The sequence below is a fragment of the Lepidothrix coronata genome, unplaced genomic scaffold, assembly GCF_001604755.1.
Source record: "Lepidothrix coronata isolate B3197 unplaced genomic scaffold, Lepidothrix_coronata-1.0 Scaffold69, whole genome shotgun sequence".
NCBI classification, from domain to species: Eukaryota; Metazoa; Chordata; class Aves; order Passeriformes; family Pipridae; genus Lepidothrix; species Lepidothrix coronata.
The window spans coordinates 3751552-3777998 of record NW_016690249.1 but is presented as its reverse complement, the minus strand read 5'-3'; the positions used below and the strand labels follow the sequence as shown (position 1 = coordinate 3777998).

At 37.3% G+C, this 26447-nt stretch overlaps 1 protein-coding gene across 5 annotated transcripts in view; it reads right to left on the bottom strand.

Moving 5' to 3' along the window:
* Nucleotides 1–26447, bottom strand: part of NBEA (neurobeachin) — a 485382-nt gene that overhangs the window by 124091 nt on the left and 334844 nt on the right. The gene's annotated exons all lie outside the window — the stretch shown is intronic.

Below are 26447 nucleotides of genomic sequence, written 5' to 3'. Positions count from 1 at the left end.
AACAGTAGAGAAAAAAATGCAAACTTGTTTTTGTTTGCATTTTACCTGCAAAGCTAATTACATTTCTTTGTGGCTTAGTTTAAAATCAGTCATGAAGAAGTGCACTGTGCTCTTCTGAGCATCGCTTAGTCACAGCAAAATAAAGTCTCTGGAGGACAAATGCTTTCCTCTCTACCTCCTTCCCCTTTCTAATATACAGGCTCAATAAAGTCAAACAATCATTACACTGAGCAGTGACGAGACAAGAGGAACACAACTAGATTCCCACTTTCTCCCTGATTCTTGGTCTGTTTTGCAGGGGTTTATTGCAAGACATTACATGCTGAATACTGGAACAGAATAGGCCAAGCTAGGTGAAAAGAAGGGCCAATTGACCAAATGAATTCTCTCCCTCAGGACAAGAGAGGTAGGTGTTAAGAGCAGAATCTTTGCATCCTTTTATAGAGCCAAAAATGTACTATGTGTTTTGGAAAAAGATTTTGCAGATATTAAGCAGTCTATCACTATGGTCAATATATTTTTTATTTAAATTAAAATATTAAGACTGACAAATTGAAGACTGATATGAATGTCTCCAATCAGATATCTGTGCAGTCTGAATTTGCATTAGCAACAATTGCTTTGAGCATAAATAGGAAAATTCACAAGGGTTATCTATTATTGACAATGGCAGTGATTTTAGACTTTTCTACACAGAAACTGTACTACATACTAGGAACAAGTAAAATCCACAAAAAGGAACATGAATGACCTATCAGGCACAGAAATGTGTTCTGCATGTGGGATGACCCAGTTTCTAAGCTACATTGTTCAAGCAAGTTATTGTGATAGATATTGTGATAGATCTATGCTTGAGATCTTGTAAATTACTGAGAAAATCTTTGTAATGAACCTGAATAGTCCTCTGGTCCTGTGAGGCTCCTCGCAGCATCATTTAATTCCTGGGCAGCACAGCATTCGCACTGCTGAAACAACCATCTCATATTTTTGTCCTAATATTTCAAAGCATAACTTTGAACAAAAGCGCTATTTACCTTTTTCACACACATATTTATCAGTGATAGATAAATCTACTGCAATACAGTGCAGCCCCCTCCCAGTGTAACCCATTACGCATGAGGTAGTAGAAAAAAAATCCTTCTTCCCCAGTGCCTTGGTTTCAGACTATGCCAGTGAGTAAGCCTGTGCTGTTGACCTTAGCTATTCTTTTTGAAATCCTGTATATGCCCTTTACCATATGAGAACAGTTCAGTTTAAGAAATGCACAAAGAAAAAATCAAACCAAAGTTTTATTTTGGGAAACAACAACCAATTGAGGTTTATTTCCCTCCACTCTTCCCCTTTTTTCTTTCTTATCAAACTGCAGGTTTTCCTCTTTCTTCCTTACAGTAAAGTTCTACAAAAACTTCCTTTTTTTCCCCAACAGAGAGCAGATGAGAAATTAATTTCTTCCCTTTTCTTTCAGTGTCAAAACTTTGGAATAATTTTAATGACTTAACAAAAATAAAACAAACAACAACTGTTTACTTCAATAAACCATTATTATTAAATAAAGACAGAAAAGCAAATCAAGGAAGCTGAATACTTCTTTAATTTTTGAAGGCTTAAACCCCTAAATGCATAATCTGAATACAAATAGTTATATGTTCTTAATTATCCAGGTCCCTGACATTCCTTTTTTAAATTAGAATGTACACAGACTAAATGTCATTATAAGGAGAAAACTTTCTATATCTGTACAATATTTGAATAATTTTGAAAAACTGTATTATATATCAAGATTTTTAAAAGCAAATGGAATAAAACTACATCCTGCAATAAAATCAGCTGCTACTAGGAGAATGTATAGAAAATAAGAATGGTAATTGAAACTATTGACCCAGTAATAACTCTCTGAGTAAGCAAAACTTGACTTCGATGGGAATTATACTTAACACTGCAAGGCTGGTCTGCACAATTGACAAATGACTTCCTGTTTCTTCATCTTGTATATTAAAACCTGTAAAACTTTGATGCCTTGACACAATTTTATGTTGTCACTAATGTCTCAGGACACTCCAGCTTGCCTTTGTGCTTGGAAGAAGTCTTTCTGCTGACATCTATTATGTACAGTCTGCTTCCATTTGCAACAGTGCAATGCAAACAATGCGTAGGGAACGACCTGTTCAGTTCCACACCACTGACAGATAAAACTGCTGAGCTCAAAAGCACAATTAAAAACAGTAGCTGCGATAAAAAAAAGAACATCCCACCAGTTTACTGCTCTGACCACAGGAAGACTGCAGGAGTAATAGCTGTTGTGTGTTTATGGAAGCAGGGAGGTGACTAAAAAGTGCCCTGTCAGTTTTTGGCTCTGTCTTGCCAGATGCATTAAAATGCAGCCCTGAGCAATTTTTTTTTTTTTTTTTGTCTGGAATTTCAGGAGCAGAGAGTACAAAAGAGCTGATGAGCAATGAATGCTTCACCCTTCCTCAATTAATCTTGTCTCTCTACCTTTGCTTTTGCTTTCCCTCTACATGAAGGTAATAATGACACCCTCATCCATTATCCTTTTATCCCTGTTATTCTCGTGAAATTGCTTAATAATATGTTACAGATTCGTCTTCACTCACATAATTCTTCCTGTCATTTGCAGTATATCATCCTGCAAACATACAGCCCACTTTCACTGGCCGTTCTTTGAAGATTATTGTCAGTGACATCTTCAGGATGCGTTTGGAATCTGGAGCATCATTTCCGTTGCGATGGGGAATTACACTGACTTATCTGTCATTGCCAAAAGCACAACAAGCAATTCAGTGTTAATGCAAAGGTAACACAGGTTTTTATCATGCCGCCAGAACAAGAGCTCTTGTAAATTTATGCTAATATGGCCCTTTTATAGTTTAATAACCTCCTCCCCTACTGGAAAAAGGGGCACATGCACATGCACGAGCACACACATACACACACACATGCACCCACACCATGCTGGTAGTTTAATAATCTGTGTCACAGTGTGGTAGGTAATTTGTAGCTGATCCTCTTGTAATTATTTATTTTAAATCTTTTTATGAATGCTAATCTTTTATAGTACAGCGGATCTCCAGTTTTGTTAGATACATAGAAGTCGTAAGAAGCAACTGAACAGCACCTCTTTCTAACAGTAGGTATCAACCTAAATGGTTCCCATCACATGAATTCCCTATTTCTCAGCAAAATAATAACAGATCAGTTTTTTTGATAGTTGGGTTTGGGGGTTTTTTGCCTTCCCTTTCTTTTCTTTTCTGTGAGGCTATGCTGCTGATTCCGTTTGCTTTCCTCATCAAGAAATCCACAGTACTACAAATGAGCCCTTCTCCCTGATCCAGGGTGGCATTCCAGAGGGACCCTGGCGATCCTGCCTGCATGCCAAATCTGACAACACATGACAAGCCAGTCGGCGTGCAGTAATTTGACTAATTATACCGGATTAGAGCATATTAATGCAAGCTGTTTTCTCCAGAGTTAATGACCTGCTGACTGGGTTCTGTAAGGCCCCACTAGGTCTGCAGACAGCTAAAAAACAAAACTCTGCTTTCTAAGCCCTCGTCATTTCGCATCAGCAAATGAGTATATCAAACTACTGAGCAGCAAAATTCAAGCGACATTTTGTGTGCTACAAACCAATGCAGCTTTCCCTAACTTTCCACCTCAAGGGTTTCTTTGATATAAAATTAAAATCTACTTTTTTCTCATTTATTTCCTTCCTGCAATACAGAGTCCAGAAACGGAGGAGGATATGTTTTATTCTAGATTTTTCTCCATTTTTTTATCAATGAGCAGAGGAGAGAGAAAAATAACTTATGGTCACTATAAAACTGCCATGTGATTTCATTATTATTTTAACATCGTACATTTTTCAACAAATAATTAAGTACTATAAACAACTTTATGAAGTGATGCTCTCAAATTAAATGTGTTTTTTGGGAGGTTACAACCCTTGGGAAAATTACTCTGAGACTGGGGGGTTTTGTCTATTTTTTTCTAGCTGAATAACTTTTATATAAAGACTGTTTATAAAGACTTTTATAAAGGCTGTTGTTTTAAATTATTTTAAGTGAATGAAAAATATTTTCCAAACATGAACAAAATTATTTTAAAGTATTTTCTTTTTAAATTTTGGCTTGCTTTAAATACAGGTTGTTAAGAACACATTCATTTTGAAAAATATGAAACAATCAGGTTGAAATGGAAGGTTTTTCCCCTCAAGAGCCATAGATAACCTTTACAACATGATGAGGGATTTGCATGTCGCTGTAGTTTGCATGTAGAACCTGCAATGTAGGTTCTTATATGCTGAAATACAGAATCATGTTTTTCACTTAATGATTTTAATGTATATTTAACTAAATTATTTTACTATTCAAACACTTAAATCATACATTAAGGAATCTCAAATAAATTCCCATGTGGAGCTCTTTATATGCACAGGTTTGTCTGTTCTTATTTAGAACCTGGAATATTTCAATACTCCACTGAATACTGAAAATATACCCATTTAGCATAAGCCAACAGTTACTATTTTCTTTCTTTTTCTAATGCTGTTTTTTTAAACACATGCATGTGTTACTTTCTGGAATAACTAGAAATATAAAATCAAACTCCAGGTACATTTTTCTCAAAATACATGCGGAAGTGGGCAAATGAATTGCAGCTCAGATGCACATATTTCCAATATAAATCACTGATGCAAAACATCATAAATACATTTATTGCAGGGAATAAGTTAGAGTTTCTGTTAGCACACCACCTTATCATTATAATTCTGCATATATATTTGTATCTTATGTCTCATGAAGGACTAATAACAAACATCCAGTACATAAGTTATATGCAGGGAACTAAATGTTGTGCTTATGCCCACATGTAACTCAAATGGAATTTAAATTTACCATAAATGAGATCAGAAGCATACTCATTTAGCCCATAAAGTCTTTGAGTCAAACTAAACTACGCAGAGTCCACTATCAAATTAGTTATGCTTTGCATTTGTAAGCCAGAAGAAATTGGGCTATTTGTGGCCTGTGCTTGCAGAAAGCATTCTTTCTTTTCAGTGAGTAAAAGAGGGTCTGAAAAACATTAGTAGTGCTATAAAAGTCCTAGAAGACTAGCTCAATCAGGAAATTGGTAATGGGCTAGAGACTTTAACTCTAATTTACCAGACTACATACAATAATTGAACCAAATCCTGGTCTTGCCTTTAATTACCCTAAGACCACTGCTTTGCCCTTACCCCAAAGAGCCTGAAAGTTATCACCCACAGGCTGCCCTTCAGTAATCTATGGAAAAAGAGATGCCCACTGCAACCTGAAAGGCCATTATTAAATGTTCACAGCAAAAAGGCACCACTACCCTGGCATTCTTGTTGGCATTCTCAGCAGAGGACTGGAGGAGTGAATGGGTATGACGGCTACTAAGCTGTCACCCTTAAGGGGGATCCTTCAGGTCATGGGTGAAGCATATCAGGAGGGCAGTGTGGGAAAGGCAGAACTGTTGCTGCTCATGCATAAATAAAGGAGTTTGGTCTTCAGGGCTGTCAATCCAGCATCTTTCAAGAGAACTAAATTCATTATACACAAGAAGTGTAGATAGCCTTCTAAAAGGAATAAAGCTGGCATCTGATACTCTTCTAAATAATAATGTAATCAGTTTGATATTGAAGTTGCTTTTACAGTAAACCTAAGTTTAGTAAGCAGTTTTGTACCTTAGCAGTAAGAAGGTAAAACAATACAAACAAGGTATGTAGTAACTTTGTTACAATAAGAATCCAAATAACTTCGTATAGATAGACATTATGTTTTACATCAACACGGAAACATAAGAAAATACATATGTATAAGGAGAAAATATAAATTCTAAAATGAGGAAAACATTTGTATAACACTAAACAGCAGTGAAAAATTACATACTGATACAGAAAATCTCAAAGTTTAGACTAGCAGCCTTTAAAGCTTCATTGCTTTTAAGAATTTATGGAGTACAGACTTACTGTAATGAAGAAGAAATATTTAATTCCTAACATTATGTAAGTTCTGAATCTGTTTATCTAAAATTCCAACGTTTGTAGCTGACAGAAATTTCTAGGCTCTACTTGAACAGCCTGATTACCATTCACACCTTCAGACCTCTGTGCACTGGCATGAAATGGTGGCTGAGTGATCTCCTAGAAAATTACACAGATGCATAAATCGTGCTATTGTCTTTCCCCTTACAGCTAAAAAAATACTGGTAGAGAGGGTAGAACATTTGTGATACTAAGGCCTACTCTGCTAACTTCCCAAGAGCTCAAAGGTTGTATCTTTACATACAAATGTCTGTATGTACGTTTGTGAAACACCCCACTGAAATAAAGAAATTAATTTTATTTTTTCTCTCATTGTGTTTTGTGGAAGATAAATAGGAAATAATGTCTGTAATGTTCACCAGTCATACACCCACTTTTCTTTCAACCTGTAAATTCTGTCACTGCAGCTGTGAAACCTGTTTCTTTTTCTAGCAGACCACTTATACAACAAAGCATATAAAAAGGAAAAAAACCCCAAAACTATAATAAAAGGATCTAGCAGGAGAACAAATGGGACTTTTAACAGCATGGGAAGGTGTTCACTAGTTTCATTTTGAAGAATGAATAAAGCACTTTTCAGCCTATGAAACACAAAATATCAGACTAGAAAATACATTTCATGTTACTGGAGTTATTTCCTAACCACTACAATTCATTGTTTTAGTTTGTTAAAATTTTGTAAAGGGCATCTTTCCAGGCTGCAGGAAGCTGAAATTATAAAATTAAGAACCATCCTGAAGGTAACCAGGTTAAGAAAACAATAAACTGGTATGTGTTGAACAGATACACATTCAAGAAAACACACGTTCCAGTCAGGAAAACGTACTACAAATCAGTGATGGAAGCTTTCTTTAATATTAAAATATCTGGCGACACCCTATTTTACCATTAAACAGTACCTGGAATACATGCTTCTAGAGTGAAGTGACTGGGTTCTTTTGGACTAAAGAAACTGAGTAATAAAGAATGAAAATCTGTGGTATTCTGAATCTCATATTATCCTGATCCTCTTGGATATCTAGAGCTCAGAACAGCCCAAATATCTCCAAACAGATTTATCATACAATTCACATTCATTTCATTTGTGATACAAATTTATGCAAAAGCCTTAAAAGTTGAGGTAACAAAGGAAAAAGGCAAAACAAAACAAAATACACGCCCACACACCATTTGTTACTGTTTGAACTCTGGTTCCAGAGTTAGGCAGTGGTTTTGAGGAAACAAAATCACCACAGGAGGCATGTGTTATGAAAAAGACTTATAGTCAAGATTTTTATTTCACCGGTCACTGTGCATACTGGAATACAAACAGAAAATATATTCCCTGTTTGATAAAGAGGTTGACAGAACAAGTTTTAAATTATTTCTTGTTACTTCTATCAGACACATCATATTAATACTTCACTGAGAGCTGAGCATTTTAAAAATGTAATTATTCACGAGTGTCCAAACTCCTAAAGCCAGCTATTCCTGTCTAAACGTAAGCAAAGATCTGACTGACTACAAAAGCAGACTACATTAGACGCAATCATCATTTATTATGCACAGTTTACTGTTGAAGGTAAATTTTCATCAAATGACATTCAAGAGAGAGGTCAAAACTTCTTTTAAATTTATCCTTTAAGGGGCATTTCCTAAAATTTAAATTCAATTAACAATAATCTATGTAGAGTTTTTGATCTGGCTTAAGTATTATCTAATAACGATGGTACTAAATAAAAATCACTAGAAGGCTATAGCATCTGCGAGACAACAAAAAAGGCTTACAGCAGAGACTCCATGAAACATTTAGCTGGTATTTTCCACACGCTGATCCAGTGAAAAGGGGTAAGCTGTAAAAATGTGCTTCTGAGAGTTTCAAACCATATTGTACAGAAGTCACATCAAATTAATACTGAGGACCATTTAGAGCTTTTATTCTGAAAAGCTTTTGAAAAGGGATTAAACTATGAAAACTCGCATGATACTAAAGTACCTATTAACGGGTTTAGGGGGGGAGGAACAATGAAAGTGTTATTTTTAGATAAATCGTTACTTTGTATGTAGCAGCACAAAGCATTTGCTAAAGAGACACTGCAACAGTTCTCCAGCAATATCCCACACATCTAAACAGTGATTAGCAGGAGAATTTTTCTTGTCATTAAGAACAATCTTATATAGAAAAGAGGGTCTTATGGCTTTCTTTTTAATTTTTGACAATTTCTATAAATAATTCATTAGGAAAATGTAGTCGTAGCCAAAAATTGCATAAGTAAAATGGCACCATTTTTAGAATACTTGTTATTGCAGAAAATACAACTGCATGTTTGTAGTCCTCTATACGCACATCTGATTATCGAAAGCCTGCTGACTACTGATATAAAAAAAGTTCACACTGTATGATACACTTAACACACAGAAAAATTATGTTTTCAAAAAAATAACAGGAAACAGCATGAGTAGTGAGAACAAGGAACTGGGGTAGTTGTCATCTCATCAAAAATAATGAATGCTCAAGAGATTTCTAACTTCATCTCTTCCCAGTCATTTGTCCGATAACAATAGACTACCAGTAGAGAAAAGACTAGACACAGAATGCGCTCTTCTTCTTCGGCTCTAGCTAGCACCTGTAACCCCAAACAGCTATGTACCAGCTGAAATCCACATGACGACAGCCCCAAAAGACAACTGGAAATGTTGTTCCTAGCCTGCTGTGCCTTCATTCAGTAGCGGGATGCACCACATGGTGGATGACAGCTTTGTGTCTGCCTCATCTTGAGGCCTCCCCTCCTCCCTCGACACACAGTCCTGCACACACAAAACAGTCTTATGGCTAATGATGCAAACATGAAGTGTAAAGTCTCCTTAATTTGACCCTTGTTAAACTCCTAATTGGATTGAGGCGGTCTCAGAGTGGAAAGCAACCCTGGATTATTCAAGAAAGCTTTTACAAAATGAAGACCAAATTACAAAAGGCTGCAAGACACCACAAAGAACAAGCAATGAATTGCAGCTGTCACTTAAGTTAAAAATCTAATCAATTGCCTTTTTTTTTAAACAGGTAACTTTTTGAACAGTTTCTTCATTGTGATACTCTTCAGAGTGTGCTTGACCCAAATTTAATAAGCTGCTATTAAAGCAGAAGAGCAGCTGTAGAGCAAACACTGTAGAATGATACCATGCATTCAGGCTCTTAATGATTTTAAAATGACTACAACCATTGCTTCATTCAAGAGGAACAAAGCTCAGGGCTCTTTGCTCAACAATGTCTTAACACAAACTGTCTGAACAGACAGCATTCATTTGTCCTTCATGAACCCAAAAGGTCAGCTGCATTGCTGAGAACATCTCAACAGTTTAATTGTGTTTCTCCTGTAGGAAGACTGAGAGGAGAAACTTGGGGATTCCTTGTGTATGAAAACTAGCCTTTCTTTTTTTTTTTTTTTTTTTTTTTTTTTTGCTTCCAAGGAAATATATACAGCTTAAGCACAGAGACAAGGGGTGCATGATATGCAGACAGGTGTAAAACATGAAGTAATTATAGAAGCTCAAATTAGTTCCTAGGCCTGAGGCAAAAAAGAGAACAGTGCCTTGACAAAAGGGAATAGCAAATAAGGATAGCAAACAAAAAATGGCTTGAATGTGTAAATTAGCAAGAAAAATGAGACAGAAAAGCAGCTTTACTCTACTATTATTCACCACATGAGAACAGAGCAGCTGAACATGATCAAGAGGGCTTTGGAGGAGAGAGGCAGGCATCAACACTGAAACGAAGCCAAAGAGTGGCAGCTCCGCACTTTCTAGTCAGTCACTCATTATGTGGTGAAGTGCTCTTGAGAAGTGCCTCTTATACTTGACCTATCATATTACTTCTTCTGTAAACACATAATCCCTGCTTGTTAGGTGGTGTCAACACTAGCATTCATTCACTGTGGTAGTCCTTTTGTGTATAGACACTTTAGAAGTGCTGCCAAAACCAAAGAATTGACACCATAATAAAACAATTTGAATTTCAACCAGGTAAACAGATCCTATGCGCTTCTGTGAAATGTACTGTTCCGAGCTCTACATCCAGTGTCCCTTATTTGAGACAGAGAAGCTTTCTTACCACAAAAACATTTTTTTTGTGTATGTCCTTTTAGCCAGATTAACAACCACCTAATGACTAACATTAATAAATGAATGGATTTAATAACTGGAATTACAGCCACTGCACCTTATTTGCTTCGCTCATATAGTAAAACAAAACAAAACAAACAAAAAAAAAATCATACTTTTACTACAAGTCACCTAAGCAGAAGAACAGAAGAACCCCAAACAAAACAAACTGTAGTTGTGCAAAACTGACCACTTCCTACATGCAACGTATTATTACCATTAAGGTCACACAAACCCCATAAAACCAGTCAGCTTTTATGTCAGAATGTCATCCCCTCGTACAGATATTTTCTACTTCAGTCTTTGTGGGGACTTATGTCTGATTAATATAATTAGATATTTAAATCTTCCACTCAAAGCTTATACTTTTTGCTGTTAGAGGGGAAAACTCATAATTAAGAACACTGCCTTTAAACAAGTAGCATAAATAACTGATTCTGTGCTTCTGTGTTAAAAGGTATTCTAGATAGACTATCACTTTAAAATTTATGAAGAGCTCCAAACACTTTTGCAGTCTGTATGACTAAAAAGATGAATCAATTTTTCATTGAACACTTGAGCAAACTTTCTGATATATCACCAAGTATCAATGAAACACAACACTGGAATGGTAGTATTTGTCTGAAATAGCAATTTTCACAAATGAGTCCACAAACTTACACAAAAGGAAGACCCAGATACATTAGTGCTCCGCCCTGTAAAGCTGAAGGGCCATATTAGCACTCTGTGCATCAAAAGGAGTGAGAAAGTACCATTACAGGCTTGATATTGCAACAAGGTGACGTGATGCATTACTGCAGTCATGTCTAAAAAAATAACATATTACCATGGTACACCAATGTCACACTCTTCCTACCCAGGGTTGACAAGATTTTTTGTTCGGTTTTCTTGAGCTGTGAATTGAGCCTACATTCCTATATACACATACATTTTGTAGCTGAATGTTTTATGTCCATGAACTGTGCATTTCTGGGAAACCTTGACACCACTACTGTTTGGCTCACTTAGCTTACTTTGCAGCTTGCCTACCCTATGATCCTCAACTCACCCACCTGGGAACAGAGAGAGTGAAATATTCCCTCCTATACTAGCCACTGCATTTTGTTCAAACACCTCTCAATGAATTCTCAGCAGCCTCAACCAATCTGAACAAACTCACATTCTAATTCACAATCTAATTCTCACATCTTCTACCTTTGCCTTTCCATGGTTGCTTCTCCCAGTCCTAACCCTTAAAAAGAACTTCTTTCTTGCATCATTGTCCTTTTAGAAACACCATTTTATACCAACTTTAAAAAAAGTCAGACATACGACCTTCCTACATAATGTAGTAGCAATCTTTATTTATTATGACCTTTTCACCTTTTCCACTATCTCTTCTTTCTATTTTTTTTTCACAGTTTCTTGCATTTGCCAAAATTAGACTGTAAAATGAGGCCAGAATCACATAGTTTTTATTTCTCTAAGGCAACATGGAAATGTGTGTCACTCTATACATATTAAACAAGACCAATAGCAAATAATGTAGGCCTGTGAATGAAAGCTTCATAAGGCCCATGTTTAGTAATATTAATTTAAGAACATACAATACCATGCAATAGAAGCAAGTTTAGCAGTTTGTGCATATACAAAGGTCCTGTTTAGTCCTACTCTTAGGACTTAACTTAGAAGGTAAAGAAATACCAGCCAAGGTGTCAATATAATTATCTACACTCCTAAAGATGTGCCATGAACTTCATTGTACATGTTCCCTCACAACATCTGAATTTCCTGTTGTCTCCCTCTTCTCAAATATATCCTGTTTCCCATAATAAAAAATATTTCCTTTACTGTATAGATTTCATAAGCCTCTGGACAGGTTAACCTTTAAGATCAGTGAAGGATGATGAAGAGACTGCTGTTGTCACTGGGGCTCTGGAGAGCAGCTCTTGGAGAACTATGTTATTTCCTTTCACAAAGCAATGATTTCTGCCCACAAAAGCAGGAACTACATTGAGGCTGGCTCAGTTCAAGAACAGCCAAGAGTAATTCTGCGGAATGTTGACAATTTACAGCATACCCACCGATGATCAGAGTCATCACATGGGCCAACTGTGCTTAGGTGCACTAGTAGATATTTTTTAAAGTTGGGATTTCTGCTTAGTATAGTATTTATCATTATATGAAGAAAGCCCCACATGTTTTCACTTTATTTCAAACTTGTTTAAGCAAAGAACTACTTCTTCCTTCCTAATTTGTCCTCTGATTTCCACCTTTGGATTTTTATATTGCTTCTTTTTTTTTTCAGTCCAGTCCCTTAAATGAAACAAATTTTACTAATTTGCAAATTAATTTTGCCTGAAAATTTTTATTTCTTCCATTTCAAATTTGAAACCTCTTTGATATCTTTGCCCTGATCTTCATCCCATCCAGTCACTTTTTTTTCCAACCCAAGCAGAGCATATTTTTTACTTTTCCTTGTTTGTGATTTATTTCTTCTATTCCACAAAGCTGTATAAACTTCACTAAATTGATATAAAAATTGAGGTTTTAAGGGAATCACTATAATTTTGACTGCACAACACATACAGTACCACAGGGTCAGTGTGAGGTTGGAGTTCAAATTCCTTACACATTAACTAAACTCAAGTAAGCCAGTGTTTGCTTTACAAGCAGTCTGACATGTCCACTGTGTGACTGATCAGCACATGTGGAATATGGCAAACATTCTTCTCTCAGCACTTTTTCAGAATTTCTAGAAATCACACAGTCCAACTAGGCAGCCGGGCCCCACAAATCTTGGAGACTACCAGGTAATGGGAAGGTAATGGCTCACCACCAGAAAGGAAAGTCTGCTACTAACACTGGTGAGGTTAACAAGGTAAGAATTTACTGCCCCAAAATCAACTTAGCTTCTTGTTTCAAATTTCTGCTAAACATTCATCATTTTAGGTACTAATGAGTGCTATTTCACTACTATTTCCTAAATACTCGAATGAAAAACTATTAAAACTATTTTCATCTACCCATGCCTGATAAGCATATTACATTCACTAGCCCTGGCATGGCATAGGATGAAAATGTTTCTAGGTTCAAGGCAATTTAAATAGAAATTCCTGTCACAAAATTCATGTAAAGTAGCAAAGCAATGGAAATAAAATGAATGCAGCTTACAGAAGAAAGGAAAGTAGCACAGGGGATGAAACTGCAGCTGCAATTCCCAGCTTTCAGAAGGCCACACTCTGCTCTGATACAAACTCTTTCAGAGGCCAGCTAAGACATGAGTTCATGCATCAAAAGTTTGGTCAGCGCAAAAGAATGAATGACATGTAAGCTTCACTGACCCAACTACATCTTATGTAATTAGTGTCATTGTTTTAGCTAGTGCTTGGTTTGGACCATTAGTGTTTAACATTTTATTAAATGTTTAAAATTATACAGAATAGATCTACTCTGGCTAAACATGAGCAGATTACTCAGCAACCAACACTTCACCTGACAACTACAATATTTTAACAGCACAAACCCATAATTGCAGGTATCCATTCTTTAAATTTGTGACAATCTTTCAACAATAAAACAACTGCTCATTTTCAGGCATTTTCTAATAGTAGTAATTTCTTGTAGTTTGTCACAGTCCTTTAACGCAGAACAAACAAGAAACCTAAAAAAACCTTACTAAGCATGCAAAATACTTGTTCTCTTCTGTGACATGTATCATACCTAAGGATTTCAACTATGTGTTGTCAATTTAGCAAGCCTCTTGTAATATCTAGCATGATATGCAGATATTACACGTTTCATCCTAAAAGCCAAAACCTATCACAATTTTATCATCAGTGAACCAGGTCAGATTTTGTATCACTATAAATCATCATGTAAAAACTGCCCTTGGAACTTTTGTATACGGAGGCAATCCCGAACAAAGCATAAAGCCCAAAACCACGTTCTGTTTATTTAAAACAACTGAAATGTAACTGCTACCTTATGATACAATTGTTCTCAGACAACCAGCCAGTTTTCAAATTGTATGTTTTTCCACACACATGTACAAGTATATTCACACTCATCATATACAAACAGCAGTCACATCTTCTGATGGTTATCACTGTGTGTATATAACACTGCAATCACACAATGCTCCACACAAATTCAGGAGCAAAAATGAAGGAACCAGCAGACCTTTGACCACTTCCATCTTCATGGTTATTAAGATTAAAAATAGGTTGAAATTCTACTTTATTTCCTTTCCCAGTGAAAGTACTGATTTAGATGAATGCTCTCAATACTATAAACTTCACTGTTGGGACAGGTTAGGGCACAGGTAAACTTCAGGCCTGCTGGTGACCACATCCTCTTGCCTAACATTCTAGCTAAGGAATGTCATCTTATACCATGCACTTCTGAGAGCTAGAGGTATCCTCTCACCCCCAGTGTTGATAATGTCATCTTGAGCACACTCCAGGTTGTTAGCACAAAAAGAAATTAAAACAATAATTAATTCTCAGTAAAACTATTTTTCTACTCATGCAATCAGTAGGAAGGATGTGAACTGTATTTTCCAGCCTTACAAAAATGTGTACCAAATGTGTACTAAAATAAGTATTTATCCCTTCTCCCATTCCTACAAGTAGTACTGTAATTTTTAACCTCTCTTTTTTTTTTTTTCCATGACAGAAAATTTTGTTTAAGTACTGAAAAAAATAAGATGCAAAAGTCTTTCAAATCTGGATACAAAGTTAAGGGTAAAGATGGGAGAAGCTGATATAACTGAAGACGGATATAATTGAAGACTATTATTACAGAACACTGACGCCAAGATACTTGAAAAAACATCCAGCCTGCTTGGGTAGCTGTGAATCTGGTAGATGAAGTGACAAAGCCTGAAGCTTCTGTGTGCCCCATTACTTTGTGACTTCAGAGGCATGTTAGTGTTTTGGAAAAAAAGATTTTTAGAATCATCCTGGCAAACAAATGTATAGGTATTTCTTGTATAGTGGATGAGTCCCACTAATGTCAGTGGATTTATTTTTCTGAGAGACTGGTAAGTCAAGACAAATTAGGGTGAGAATGGTAGATCTAAGGTTAAATAAAGGTTGACACTCAGGCTTCAGTAATAATTCTTTTTGTTCTTGTTGCTTTATGAAACCTGCAAAGCTACAAGGTATTTTCTTCCCAACTTTTAAATCTATCTTTCCACAAAATATCACCACCTATCAGAACTCAAATTGCATAATAAAATCTGCTTTGCTAAAAGGTATGAAGGGAACCTAACCTTAACTTATGGGGCTCAGAGGAACTCTGAGCCATTTAACAGCAGTACATCAAAGTGGGTTACTGCAAGTCTGGGAAGAGTAAATGACTAAACAAGAGCCATACTCTAGTCAATATCCCTAAAGTTACAGATCCCATTTATAATTTCAGTCCAAGTCTATATTTTTAAACAGATGTACTCAGTCAGTATCTTTGTAATTAGTCTGTGGTAGACTGAATAGCAAATTTGCTCTGATGGACTCAATACCACATGCTCCCATACGTGTCCAAAGTGGAGGGCACAATATAACCATTTTACAGAACTCTCAGGAATCAGACAGGAGCAGAATAAATCACTCTGTGAACAAGCTGTGTACCAGGCTTCATTAGTTATAATTACCCCCAAAATATGCTCAGCAGAATGCACACGTGTCATCTGGGAGTGACACACAATAGAGTGGGCAACTTATAAACTCCTCCAAGCACAGAAAGAGTCCATAAAACAACTGGCTTGTGCATTTGGATTCATGTGATAACACCTCCTATTGCATAAGCCACCAGATGACACAGATGGGGCAAATCCAAACAAGGAACATTTCTTTTGTACAGGCATTGGACTTCATTTGATGCCTATTCAACCAACAAGCTGAGAAAGCTGAGTATGAAACACTAGATCTTTGTCTTTTTTATTTCCCAGATTGTGCTACACTTGCTCAAAATAATAAAACGTATAGTTTTAAATACTTTGAACATAATGACTTGCAGAAAAAAACAAAGCGAAACAAAACAAAACAGGATGTTAAATTTAACATACTTATGCATAAGCAAAACCAAACACTCTTCTCCAAACTTTAACTGGAAACATTTCTAATATAATATTAACCAGCATCTCACTTTTATAAATCATATTACCAAAAGAGGTAAGTACTGATCTTTGAGAACGCATATCTCAGCAATCAGATCTATTATTTTCTGGAGAAAAGAATATTAATTAACATTCCGTACATGGATCAGGTTACCTTTAATGACTACTACAGAACTACTACTACATTAAAGTTATTGCAACATTGATCTCATCTTAGCCTTCTCTGTAAAGTTGCATATTTTTCTCTTCCTCTTGTACTTTCTGCCAATCATAATAATTATTTTTTGTCTGGGACATTCCAATCTCATACCAAATGCACATTTTTTTCCTCCTATTCTCATTATTTAATTCTTCGCATGCATATACCATAGTGTTCCCGGTCATCTCATTAAATGCCTTTCCATATCTTTTCTGTAGTTTTCTATTATTGACCACTGCTACGGAGATTTGTTCATGAAAAATATTGGTCTAAGTACTTGTTTCCTGTAATAAAAATATGGTTCAACTTAAAGGAAAACTGATATTCATACACAGCTCACTGTACAGACATATTTAATGGCAAATATAATGTGCTAAACATACTCATATATGTCAGTATTTTAATATATACGTGGAAATATATTGTTTGAATGTTACATGTGTAGGTTAGTGCATGTGTACACATATTAATATGGATGCCGATGTGTCTATTTACTTTCATATTCAAGTGTATAAACACATAGAAACAGACTCACAGAAAAATACAGACAGATGTATGCGCACACACTCGAAAAGTTCCCTACACTTCAGGTGGCATATCCAGTGATTATACTGTGTTACATTTCTGACGTGCTGTTAAGGAACTATTTAACATCTTCACATCTGTTAGCTGCTTCCAAGAAAACATAGAAAGTAACTACAAAACTCTGACTGTAGAATATATTTAAATTAGTAACTTAATATTAACCATGTGACACTGAGTTCTGTGAAACTACTTTTACTCACAAAATAAATACCTAGTTATTTTGATAGACAGAAATGTAGCTGAATTTCATAGACTTTGAGTAGTAACATGAACTGTCATGGAGAGAGCTGAGTATATCCAAAATACATAAGATCAATTAAGGTCTATTACAAATAACATCCGTTAACCTGTGATCTGTCAGATCTGTACATCAGCAACACTGCATGGATGTAAGCAAGGACAGAATTTGTCCCACTTGGCCCCATTTCTGTGTAGTGCAACTAAGAGGTCAGCATTCAATGCCAGCAAACTCCACAGAGTGCTCACAGGCACAGTGGCAGCAATTTCCTATTTTTAAAACATCAGAGAAGCAAAAACGATTTGTGAATATGAGCTGCTATGGTATTATTTGAAGTCACTGCCTTCTTTTCTTTTCATTTTCTTTTTCCTTTTTAAAGAAACAGATATTGAAACTATCCCAGCTAATAATTTCATTCTGACACTTGAGTTTAAAAGGTTAAGTTACTATCTGAAGAAAGGTAATCTGACTGCCTTTCATAGCAGCCTGCAAGCTCTGCAATCTGCATAGAGAGGGGCATTTGTCATCATTAGCTGAGCAGTGACAGCTGGCACCTAGGGTGTCCCAGATTTAAGAAGTGGCAAAGGCACTCTTTTACCTTAAGTTGCCATCAAGTATACTATGCTTCATAAGGAGTAATATTTTCTTCTTGTTACAGAGCATGAAATAACAGCAGTGAATGCATCTGTATTTTCTTCAGCCTGGAGAACTAGCTGATATACAATTAGCAGTTGTCTTTAGACAACAAGACACTGTGTTTATCACATGAACAAACATCCAATTTGTGTCACTTGAAAATAAGTACAATTGGCTCAAAATTAGGGCAGTATATTTTCCCCTCACAGATATTTCAGACTGATTGATTCGTAAATTTTATTTACGGACATGACAAATCGTGAATAAAACACAGTTTTTAACTAGAGGTATAGTACTGTCACTCCAATCCAGGAGTGCCTAATTGCTTAAAACAGACAGGTTATTAGATATAGGGAAAAAAACAGTCCTACACTGACACACACCCAAATGCAGTACATTAACGGTTTGAAAGAATACCTGATGGAGCACTGTTTTAATAGCAGCTTTAGAAATTTAAAGTATATTCTAATAGTGTATCTAACAGCTAAGTTTGATGCAATGTTTTTTTCAAAACAGTTTCATGAGATTTTGCAAATGGATTCATAATTAAGAGTGTATTTAATATGTGGAATATGTAGAGGTTTAGGAAAGAAGTTGTTTTCATACCATCAATTATCCAATCTATGAAAGACTGAATAAATGGTTTGTAAACATTAAGAGACCCTGATTTGGTTGTTTTTACAAAAACAAAATACAAAGCTAGAAATGAATATGCCTTGACGTGAAAGAAAAAACCACAAAAACAACCAATCCACACAAATCAAAGAGAATTTTAAAAAGCAAACAAGAAAAAACCCTTATTTCTCCACAGCCTCTCAAATTTGGAAACATAATCCATAATGCTAGATTTTGCATTATTATGTAAAATAGTTTTTCACAAATAAAACTAATTTTTGTGTTAATGTAAAATCTATGCAAATACATGCAGTCATTTATCAGGGAAGCTGACAAGCATTCCATATTGGAGAGGGAAAATGAAACTGCCTCAAGAATAGAGGCAATTAATTATTTCTGTATTTTCTCTTCCTCTGTCTTGAGGCACAGAAGTTATCCATCCAGTTAAAACAGCAAATGAAATAAAGAGATTTTTTTTTTATTTAAACACATATGGCTTTTGCCTGCAATACTGATCACCACAAGGTCTACAGATGCCCGTGGCTAAATTGTACACTGGCAGATGCACACAAGGGAAAACTGTGTTAATGCAGCGTGGTGAACAAAACAAATGAAGAACTGAATTTTAGGGGGTAGAGGGGCGGGGGTGAGGGAGAGAAGACTTTTTTTACCCCATTGAGATACAGTTTGCCTACGAAGAGTAGATTAGGTTAGCTATGGATTTAACCTGAAAAGTTTTTTCTCATCCCTTATGTCAAAAATCTGAATACTACATGTAGAAAAAAACATCCATGCAGATCCATGCAGTTTTCTAATGTAGAGATTATAAATAATGGGCTTACCAAGATAAATGGTTATATTATTTCATCTTTGCAGTTAAGGACTAATAAAATATAATGAATGTACTCACAGAATATAATGAGAAAAGTGTTGTCCAACATATTTGCTGTCATTTTTTACCTACTTAAAGAAGCAATGTCTTGAAGCGTAGCTGAAAATGGCAAGCACTATGGCACATCCTAGCATATGCCATATACTAGTGATTCAGTGGGCTAGTAAGAGTTCTGAACTTATTGCTTCTTTTCGATTAGGTTATTTTTTTAAAAATGAGGCCAAAATTAGCCAGTTCATTCCTGGAAATAATTTGCAGATGAAAACAAGAAATAGAGATGGTAAAACATATACTGAAAATAACACATGATCATGTTTATCACAGTAACTTCTCTCTTAGTAGGCCTGTACACACTGCATAACCTCATTAAAATCAGTATTGCCTCATCTAAAACTAAAGAGACTTAAGAGAAAACATTGTCACTACCCTGACAGATACACCATAATTTTTTTCTTCTTTTCAATGGCACTAATTTATTATAAATGATAACATGCCTGAAAGGCACAGTCTATTTCAACTATCACAAAAATTGATAGCATTATTCCTTTCAGATAAACAGATATTTCCATATGCTAATATTTCTCTTTCAACAATTTTATTGTATATTTATGAAAATACAAGACTACATGCTATTTCTATAGTCTTTTTCATTTCAGGAACACCAGCACTACGCCACAAAGGATCTAGTTCTGTATATGCTGTCTTAGAGCTGGCCTAAAAAACTGGTAGGGAAAAGTAGGAAGGATAGTAGGTGATCTAGGATAAATTTTCAAATTCAAGTAAGAAGACCCCTGGAGTGATTTGCTGCTCCTAATAAGAGATTCAATTTTCTCCTAGGTAAAATATTGTGCTCTACACAATGACAATGTTCTACCAGTTAAAAAAGAAAGTTCAGAGTGGTGATGGGAAAATATTTCAAAGGTCAAAAGATCTAAGCATCAAGTTTTTCATAACAGATCTCACCTCTTCTTCCTTAAATAATAGGTTGGTTGACATGTTTATATTACAGCAGCACTTCCCTATTAATTTCATTGTGTTTTAGGATATTTTTAGGGGAACAATAAGTGTTTTTAGCAAGTACGATGCTGACATTTAAGACTGTTAAAAGATTCTGTAGATTTGGGGAGTTATATAAATAGTCCCAAATATGTGGAAGTACATGAAAAATATAGTTTTAATGGAAATTTTGAAAGTATATTCTTTCACTCATTTCTCTGAATAATCTCACCCTCCTTGTAAGGGCTTTAGAGTGGATTAGGGAAGGCATTTTTGTGGGAGCATGGACAAAATAGCACCATCCTTTCTGAAGAGGCTAATTGAACACTATGGCTATAACATAATGAAATTAATAGGGAAGTGCTGCTTGACAGAAATGTAGATATTGAGCCAAAAACGTATTTCCTCACAAATGTGTGTATTTGATGCATTAGATATTGTAGAGGCTCACAGTATTTGATCCTCTACAAATGTTAACCTCCAAGTGTTACTCTGCTTTGGCCCTGATCCTGCAAATAGCTGCCTGTGCACCTCACTATGAGCCTAAAAGCGCCCATGACCTCACCAGAAACAGCTGAATGTTTCATTAACCACGTGTGCATGGGCAGGATCAGGGCCTTCATAAGGTTCAATGAAATGTATTAATCACTCATGACCAACTCACTCAACTCCTCCCTTCACCATTATTTGGAAAGAAAATATTGGAGAGCTGTACACTACATTAAAAAATAGAAGTCTGCATTGAAATATATTAGCTATGTCTTTTTATAGCTAAATCAAGATAAAATTAGTTACACAGGTAATTTACCATACATATATACAAGTTTCATTTTGATATAGAGGGACATAACATGCCCAAGGTACTGGCAGCATGAAAATTCTCAATAAACACATAATATAATCAAATGTATAAAAAGAGATGGTGCTTACTTATAACTTCATATTGGCTAATGTTCAAAGATGTTAAGCAACATATCTTCTGATAATTTCAATACCTCTAGCAGCTCCCTACAAGATGATGTAGTTTAGTTTGCTAGACAACATGAAATCAGCTTACAGAAAAACACCAATCACAAAGATAAGTGTGTTCAAGACATATCACTCTCCCATTTTGACTGGGCTAACGAGTTGTTGCGTTACTCCTAAAATATTAACAAGTTGAGCGACACCATAGTTTATATAATGATGCATTTCAAATGTTCCCACACTTCAATTTTGACTCACTTTTTGTAACACTCTAGTCCTCTCTCAGACAACATATTGCAGGACTAGAAGTTACTAAAGAGAAAGGTTAGTTTAGATGTGAAGCCTTTGGAAGCTGCTCATCCAACACATAAAGCTTTATTTTCAAGGTCAGTGTTCAATATTTGCAGTCATTTAATCATATATAGCATGAGAGAGTAATGAGAGTTCGGCAGTGCTGGATGACCCACTACAGATGTAGCAGATTAAAAGGCACTAATCCCCACTCATTCCACACTCCTTCAGTAGTTCAGCAAAAAAGAACATTCTCAAGCTAGAGATCTTTAAAAAAAAACCACACCAATGCTAGACTGCTTAAATAAAATGTTGTACTTTATGGAATGTCTGGCTTTGGAGAAGTCGATGGAGAAGTGAACCAAATGAATAATTCAACGCATTTTTTTCCTTCTTGCACGTTTCTGCAGTTCTAGCTAAAATTACAGTTGTGCAAGTTCCATGTTTACTTTTGAGGCACAGGATTTTAAAGAAAACAAATCAATTACTGTTTTTCTGTTAACAGATTGCAGATTAGAGGAATTTAAAGCATTAACAGTTCATCCGTAAGACCTGGGATGACCAAGTCCAACAGTAATGCAAACTCTTTTCATGTTTTTCTTTTAAGTTTTAATAGGAAGAGAATACATACACATGTTAAGTTTAAAACTAATGAATGTTAATTAAGTACTCTAAAAGAAGCTATGTCACAGTTTTAAAAAAAAAATTGCAGAAAACTGTACGTAACAGAGAAAAAATGTTTGTGTACCACACTATACAGAAATTTATACCCACAAATCTAAGTAATGAAGCGTATAAATTCATTAAACTTGCACTTTTGCGAACATTATAGCAACTTAGCTTTTCATTTGTTCCTAAATGTGAAAGTGGAGGCAAAAAGTAAACTACAAAATAAGAATACAGAAAATTGCAGGTACCATCAACTTCTATCACAAAAAAATTATGCTGCCTATTTTATATAATGTGACACATATAGCAAACCTGGCACAAATATCTGTCTCTTCTTACTTGAAAAAAAAAAAAAGTGAATTTATTGTTGCTGGCAGGATGATATGGATGAAATAACCAGGAAGAACCGAGGGGGGAAGGGAAGAAAGAGGAGCCAAGAAATCAGATACATTCAATGAGCCTTCAAACTCACTTCAGCAGTAGGGATAAATAATTTAATCAACTCAGCTTCATTCTTTTTCTTCCTACCTCCCTAGTGCAATAGGCAGATATTAAAAATAAAACTTTAAAATTCATGAGCAGTTGTGTGTGGAAGAACTATCACTATATAATAAGAAATATAAAGTGATATCCACGCAAGCCCTTTGTATCTGCATTTTAACTCACACTTTACACCATATGAAATTATTAGTTAAATTTATATGTATGGCAACTTTCTTTTTTTTCTTTTCTTTTTTTTTCTTCTTCCAAATTGCATTTTGGGGATGTGGGCGAGTACCTGTAGCCAAAGATTTTCAATATAATTTGGCTTTTTGGTTAACGTGAGCACTACACGAGAAGGCACTGTAGTTTGAAAGATTTGAAATAATAAGCAGAGTTCAACAAATACTGTTATAGTACCCCCTAATTAGGGGAAATATCCAGAAAACAGCAATTTGGTAAGTCACCAATATCATATGGTACCATTATAATGACAAATGATCAATCATCACTTTAATGAGATGATTTTGATCCCAATTTTCCAAAACAACACGTTAGTCAATAAACTCAATAAAAATAAAATTCAGTGCTGAAAAGGTGTTCCTTTTATAGTTTACAAAGAACACATGAATAACTACAGAGAAAAATTAACTGCAGTAAGTGGTCAGAAGCTTTGAAAAATACCCATTTTTTTATATCATATATATAATACAGATAATAATTTTCAGCATCATTTCAATCAAGTCACTGATGACTTCTCTTGTTAAACGACCGGGTCAACTTAACAGTCACATTTCAGTGGTTGACTGGTGTCAGCGACGCCTAAATCCACAGATTTTCAAACTATCAAATGTTTGTTGTGTATGTGTGAAATGAAATGCTGTAGTGAAGGGTGACTTTCAGTGCTAAAGATCTTTAGCCACGGCTAAAGCTAATATTTCCCACAGCCACCAAGATACAATAAACATGTATAACCTGTGTTACTTGACATCAGAGTTTAATCTTAGCATCACACATTGAAAGCTGTGATTCAGGATATAAAATGTAATTTTTATTTAAATTAATTTTGCCGCATTATGAATATTACGACTTCTGACAACTTAAAGGTACGACCTTTCCACTTTTGCCTTTAGCAACTGAAATTACAAAACTAAAACCCACGGGGCAAAAATAAGAAAAACCTGGCCTAGAACATTCCCATCGCTAAAGTGCAGCTCTGAGGCGGCCGCAACGCTGGGAAGTTGAGGCGTGCTCCCTCCACAGGAAAGGGCTGTTCCCTCGGCGAGGGACAACCTTTTGTCCGCCCGCTGTAACTTTCGGTTTTACCCGGCGTTGGTCTGTGACCCCGCGGGAAAGGGGCTCTTTAACATTTACATCCCAAAGAAGCCTCCCCAGACACGGCAGCGCCGGAGGTTTCGAGCCGGAGGGTTCTGGGTCCCAGCGGCCGCCGCCCAGGGCGGGAACTGGGGCCAGGAACGCGGCCGCAGCGGGCCTTCCCTCGCACCAGTCGGTCCCCGAAACCCGCCCGCCGGAGTTGGTCCCAACTTGACCGCTTTTCCTTCCCCCGCACAGGCGGGCCGCGCCCCGCTGCTGCCAACGCCGCCCCGTGTCTGAGGGTAGGGCGCGACCGGCATCGCCCCCGGCCCCGGGGGGCGGGCTGGGGTCTTGCCGGGCCCCATCCTCGGGGCAGCGGGGCGGGATGTGCCGGGCTGGCGAGGTGCCTCCCCCTGCCCGCCCGCCGACGGGGCCCGCGGCGGTGCTGCCGAGCCAGCGGAAGGAGGAAGAGGGCAGACCTCCGCCCCCGCCGCGGCAGGTTCCCCGAGCAGCCGGGGGCAGCCGCCGGTAAGAGCGGTGAGGAGGCGCCCGCCTGTCCCCGCGGAGCCGGCCCAGACCTCTCTGAGTGCCTGCTCCGGGAAGGCGAGGGCAGCCGGCCCCCGGGAGTCCACAGCCCGGTGGCCACTCACGCCCCGCAGGGGAGGAGGGAGAGAAGGAGGGAGGCGGCAGTCCCGGACCTCGGGTGCGGCGGCGACCGCGCTCCTCGGCGGCCGCTCCGGAGCAACCGGGACCGGGACCGGGGCCGCTTCCACTGCCCGACCCGCCGCGGCCGGGGGGAGGCACGCGTGTCCCGCCCGGCGCCTGGACGGGAAACTGTACGTAGAAGGGAGAAAACTCGGGACGAAACTACCTCCTCTCCACCCGAAACAGCCAGAGAGCGGTCGCCCTTCTCCCGGCGGCTTAGGGGCTGCGGCCGGGAAGAGGAAAAGCTTCTTCGGGACGACCTGTCACCTGCAGCTTTTCAGCGACAGCCCCAGCCCTGCTCTACTCATGGGTAGGAAAAGATTCCGGTCAGCTTCCTCCTCTGGAGCGGCACGGGAACACCCACACAACCGCCAGACCGAGGGAGCCAAGCTCACAATCACAAATTCTCCGCTATGTGCAATAAAGTTGGTCGCATTCATACGCTGAATAAATATCATGAAATGTTCTTTGTGGCATGACTTTTCCTCAGCGACGGATGTACCTGTGACAGTTACTTTAGGAATTGGTAATCGGTCAGTAGATTAAAGATTCCAAGCGATCAAAAGCTTTGCTGTTTTGCTTTTTTTTCTTAAATATATATATAAAATTTAGGGTTCTCTTGAAGTGAAGCTCAGTAAATGCTGTGAAGCAGAGGAGTTTACAACTCCAATTTATTTGCAAATAAAGGTCCCGATTACAAACACCTAAAGTACCGAAGGGGAAATTTGCTAATTACACATCACACAGGCAAAACCCCAAACTGTCAGACAAGCAAGCCAGCATGTTTGCAGTCTCTAGCGTGCCTCCCGTGTGCACATTTACTAAGCGCAGCTTGCTAGAAGAGCTCGCTATACGATAAATCCTCCAGGTTTGAAATTAATAAATACTGAGTCTCAAAAAGCAGTTGAACATCCACTCTTCACGACATATCAGAGCGCAATACAGAATACAAAAAACGAAGCTAAGAATTGGCAAATGAGATTTACCGTCAGTATCTGCTACTTGATTTCTGGAGGGAACGTGAAAAAGACCTGACAGATACGTTTAGCGATTGATTCTCCCTTCATAAGGTACAAATACAAAAAGCAAGGCAGAGACAACGCCGAAATGCATTAAACTTCAAAATCGATTAGAGCCCGTCAGAAGATCTTTTAAAACAATACAAATCGTGGACTTCTGCGTAATATTTTATTCCAAAGAACACTAAATTAGCCGTGAATCCGCTGCCTTGTTCATTGGGCGGTTCACGAGAGAAAAAAAAAAAAAAAAGAAAAAACCCAAACAAACACAACAACTTCTCGCTTGCAGTTACAGACAACTATCAGGAGCAAAAGGACAGCATGATGTGACGCCAAGTGGGAGTTAATGAATTTACGCCTGTGCTCCTGCCGGAGCCAGCCCAGTCTGTAGCTCCCTAGTTGATGGATGCCCATTAATACACCTGCATTCACGTCCCGGCCATGGGGAGGCACGCAGGGATTCAGTGCGGAGCGGCACAGTTTTGCCAAGTCCTTTCGAAACGTTAATACCCTTCAAGTTACA